The 5,139-nt window shown below is 29.8% G+C and overlaps 1 long non-coding RNA gene across 1 annotated transcript; it reads right to left on the bottom strand.

Annotated features, from left to right (window-relative positions):
• Positions 1-1,761: 1,761 nt before the first annotated feature.
• On the bottom strand, positions 1,762-3,145 carry LOC128290451 (uncharacterized). The gene is made up of 3 exons (XR_008280304.1): positions 3,072-3,145; positions 2,513-2,594; positions 1,762-1,823 (listed from the first exon to the last, which is right to left on the bottom strand). It is a non-coding gene; the product is annotated as an uncharacterized LOC128290451 (long non-coding RNA).
• Positions 3,146-5,139: the final 1,994 nt, after the last annotated feature.

Below are 5,139 nucleotides of genomic sequence, written 5' to 3'. Positions count from 1 at the left end.
ACAGTTAACCACATTTTTTATATTAACGTAGGTCGAGTGAAATAAAATAATAAAATAAAATTGATATTGAAAAAACTTACCCCCTCTCCAGAATGATTCTCGATCATCAGGCGGTATATCGGAACCGTGTATGACCTTCCGATACCTGGATTTGTGCTCCATCTAAGAAAAAAATTGTTAGAACAACATAATCCGAAAAAAAAAGTCAACTAATTGTTACAACGCATAAAAATTCATCACCTATTAATGAGTGGAAATATATATGATTGGTGACTAATTGATGCCAAGAATGGCATCCGGTAAAGTGTCCACGACTGCAGCAGTATGAGGCATCTGCCTATGTCCATCGCAGAAGGATTTGTCTTCCGACAAAGTTCTCGATACAACATGGCTAACATCGGACCCCAACCGTATGAACGGGTGTTATGCAAATTAGATAATAGGGTAAGTACATCAAGTGAACAGATCGCCGCTTGATTCATCATAAGTACACCCCTATAAGGTGCATAATGTAAGCTCGAATGGCTCGCATCACCTCCCGTTCATTGGCGATTTCTAAGCAAATACTCAAAATTGGCCTTTAGCCATGACAACCTCAAACTGGCAAATTTCCCCTCACTTGACGAGCGTCCAAGTAATTTATAGCAAAGGGTTGTCGGCCTGGAGATCGAACTTATGCCCGTGACCGCATTCCCGTCAATGGGGAGCCCGAGCTGTACTGCAACATCTTCTAGAGTGATGGTGCACTTCCTGCACGGCAAATGAAATGTGTGGGTCTCTGGACGCCATCGCTCGACTAAAGCGGAAATCAGGTCATATCGCAGATCAAAAGTCTGGATCAATGCTGCTGATCCAAACTCGGCTAACTCCAAGAACGATATTAGGCATTCATCTGGCTGAAACCCTATACTATTAACACGGCCTCTCAATACGCGGTACGACTCCTGACATTATTATATTAGCGAAATAATTAATACAATATAATTTAATTCAACAAATAATGTAATGCCCCCTTTACCCGAGACCGTCGCCGGAGTCGAGCACGAGGCATTACTAAACTTATTTGAGCACTTAAACAAATTCAAACAATTTATATCACACTTTCCGACATAAGCTGTCCAACTGCTACAGATGAAAAAAATCATATCTCAAGTTACAAAACTCAAATCCAAATCCGTAAATTTTCCCCAAATCTAAGCTCATATATCTACTTACTAAATTTTTTATAGAATTTTTGGTTGGGCCAATTAGTACAATTTATTAGTTGAAGTCTCCCCTGTTTTAGGGTTCAGCTGCTCTGACCCCTGTTCACTACGAACCAAATTTCTCCATGTACAGAATTCAAATAACCAAGCCGTTTATTTCTCTTAAAAATAGACTCAATAAGTAATCTATAAATATATCATATGACTCCTAATTAATTTTTTACAATTTTTAATGATTTTTACAAATCAGAACAGGGGAGTTCAAAATCACTCGACCTTGTCTCACGAAATTCAAATATCTCCGATATGAAAGCCTTTTGCTTACACCGTTTCTTCTATGTGAAACTAGATTCAATAAGATTTAATTTCATATTTTATTCAACCTCTAATTATATTTTCATGATTTATGGTAAATTTTCAAACTCAAACTACTGCTACTAACCAAAAACTATTTTAGTACAAAATGTTGTTAACTAGTTTATAACATCTTTACTTTATTTCATTTAAACTCTATACATGCCATATAAATCTTCAAACATAAAACAAAAGCTACCGAATTGATCTGGATAGTGTGCTTTGTTGTGTTGATCCGATCTACCCACTTCACTTCAAGTCAATCTACATAAAAATATTAAACACACACAAGTAAGCTTATTGAAGCTTAGTAAGTTCATAGGTTAAAAGTAATGCTTACCAAACATAATATTTCCAAACAATACCAAAACATTTACTAAAGTTTCTGCGATTCACAACCATTGTTATAATAATTCACATAGTTGAGCTCAACAAGAATAACTACTCAATCTCTTTCATTTGGATCACTTCTCTTTATTTCTTATAATCAAATTAGGAAACGGCTTACGAAATTGAGTACGTCGTTGCTCAATGCCACGATTCACAACTCAGTATGGTTTTCCTCATTGAAATACCATACCTACATTTTTCAACTCGGTATGGGAAATGCCATACCTACATTTTTTAACTCAAGATGGATTTGATAATACCATACCTACATTTCACATTTCAAGATGGATAATACCATACCTACATTTCACAACTCAAGATGGATGATACCATACCTACATTTCACACTTTTCCATGGAACAACCATGGTCTTATCCAATCAATTCATCACACGTCACGATACTGAACGTACTCAATCCTCGCATTTTTCCTAATTTGCATTTCCACATTTATTCTTTCATTAACAAAATCTACACAATCCCACAACAAATTCGTATATAATAACACATTATAAACTTCAATCATTCACAAATAAACATCTAATTCCAACCATATGAATTTACCCGGCTAATTTGTAGAAGATATTGAAATTTAGGGACTATTCCGCAACTTTTTCTTTTCCTCGTTCTTCTTTGGATTCTTGATCTATAATATAAAATATTTCTACTCATTAGCATTTATTTGATTTCTATTTCATTTCACAATTTATGCTGTTCAAATTTCGAAATTGCACTTTTACCCCAAAATTTACAATTTTCACAATTTAGTCCCTGCTTAATTCACCCATCAATTGAACTAATTTTTCTCAATTAACACTTTATTTTATCATTATAAACTATTTAAAACCTTTTATATTCTGAATTTCAACAACAACCTTCAATTCACAACTTTTTCACAATTAGGTCCTAAATATCATTTCCTATTAAAATCACTTAATAAAACCACCTTAATATGAAATTAGAACTTAAATTTCATAATAATTCATCATAAAATTCCCTTATCCATCCAGGGTAACTTCCAATTTCACCCATAAAATCAAAAACTAATGAATTCTACAAGTGGACCTAATTGTAAAAGTCATAAAAACATAAAATTATCAAGAAAAGCAAGAATTAAACTCACATGATGTAAAAATATGAAAAACAGCTTTCTCCAGACCTTCTATGGCGTTTTGGCTGAGAAAATATTAAGAAATGTCTAGATTTTTCAATTACATCATTATTTAACTATTAACTTTTATCTATTTCCAATTTTGCCCCTTGTTCACATTGTTTTCTTGCTTATTTCATACCCAAACCGTCCAGCCATTAACCTTTGGGTCTAATTGCTCTTTAAATCCATCTTTTAAATACTTAAGCTATTTACTCACAATTTAACAAATTTTGTGCTATTTTCAATTTAGTCCTTTTAATTAGTTAGCCATCCAAACGTTAAAATTTTCTAACGAAACTTTAATACTAACTCAATGACACTCCATAAATATTTATAAAATATTTATAGCTCGATTTTCGACTTTGAGGTCTTGATACTTCATTTTTGACCCGTTTGACCTAATAAATTCTTTTAATTCACTAATTTCACCATTTCACAAATTCTTCTAAATTCTTACTTGACTCATAAATATTAAATTACTATCTTGTTCAATATTAGTGATCTCAAATCACCATTTCCGACACCACTGAAAATTAGGCCGTTACAAATAACATGACTATGAAATAAAAATTTTATTACCATCTCCTTAATGGTACTTGATATGTGATTTGTATTATCAATTAAAGAATCCATTTGTTATAAATCTGCAATTAAAAAAATTGAATTTAGTTTTTCTTATTTCAAAAGATACAATAAATTTTTCAAATTTTAGAAATAAACACAAGAAATATCTCATAATTTCTCATTTTTACCTACAATTTTTTTATGTTAGATAACAATAATAATATAATTAAAAACATATAAACTATCTAAATATAAAAACATATGAATTAAAAAAAACTAGAAACATACCTAATTAGAAGAACTTCCAAATAACCTATAAAATTATGTAACAACAAATTTAATCAACATTTTAATAAATCAATAAAATTATCAAATAAATATATAATAATATAAAATTACATTATATAAAAATTACATTAAAAATCACAAAACATTAAACTATAAACACTAACAATTTATAATCATATACTAAAACAAAATAACTATAAAATTATTTTTTAAATACATTACTAAAAAAATCACAATACATTAATACACACTAAACCACTAAACACTAACAATATATAACCTAATCTTAAATTACTAATAAAATAGCTATAAAAATATTTTTTAAAATATATTACTAAAAAATTACAATACGCTAATACTAAACCACTAAACACTAACAATTTATATAACCTAATCTTAAATTACTAATAAAATAGCTATAAATTTATTTTTTTAAATATATTACTAAAAAATCACAATACACTAATACACTAAACTACTAAGCACTAACAATTTATATAACCAAATCAACTATAAAATTATTTTTTTAAAAATATATTATTACTAAAAAATCACAATACACTAATACACTAAACACTAACAATTTGTAATCTAATCCCATAAATTATTAACAAAACAAATAACTATAACAAAATACAAAAAAACTAATAATTTATAACCTAATCATAAACTACTAACAAAATAATTATACAATTTTTAAAAAAATTTACATACTAAAACTCACAAAACACCATAATTTTATAATAAATTACTAAAATAATACATTACATTTTTTTCTTCTTCTTTCTTCTTCTCCTTCACCTTCCTTCTTCTTCTCCTTCTCCTTTCTCTCCTTTCTTTCTCACAGTCGGTGGATGCTTCAATATGGGGGGACCATGCTTATAAGGTCCCCCATAAATTTTTTTTTTCCCATGAGTGATAAGACTCATGCATGAGAAAAAATGGGTAGCATGCAAGGGGAAGGCAGCAGCAGCAGGGGGTATTGTGCCTACCTGACAGGCTTGACCCGTTTCGGGTATTTTTACATATATATTAATATAAATATTAAAAAATAATATAATAATAATTTTTTAAACAAAAAAAAATTAATATTAAAAAAATCGGTTGTGCCTGTCAGATAGGCACGACCTAAAAAAACATACCATTTTCGTAATTAATCTGGCTGATAACCTATTTTGGTGTATAA

Source organism: Gossypium arboreum, chromosome 3, assembly GCF_025698485.1.
Source record: "Gossypium arboreum isolate Shixiya-1 chromosome 3, ASM2569848v2, whole genome shotgun sequence".
Classification (NCBI taxonomy): domain Eukaryota; kingdom Viridiplantae; phylum Streptophyta; class Magnoliopsida; order Malvales; family Malvaceae; genus Gossypium; species Gossypium arboreum.
Note: the sequence above shows the minus strand (reverse complement) of the source record. Positions and strands in the feature narration are given on the sequence as shown.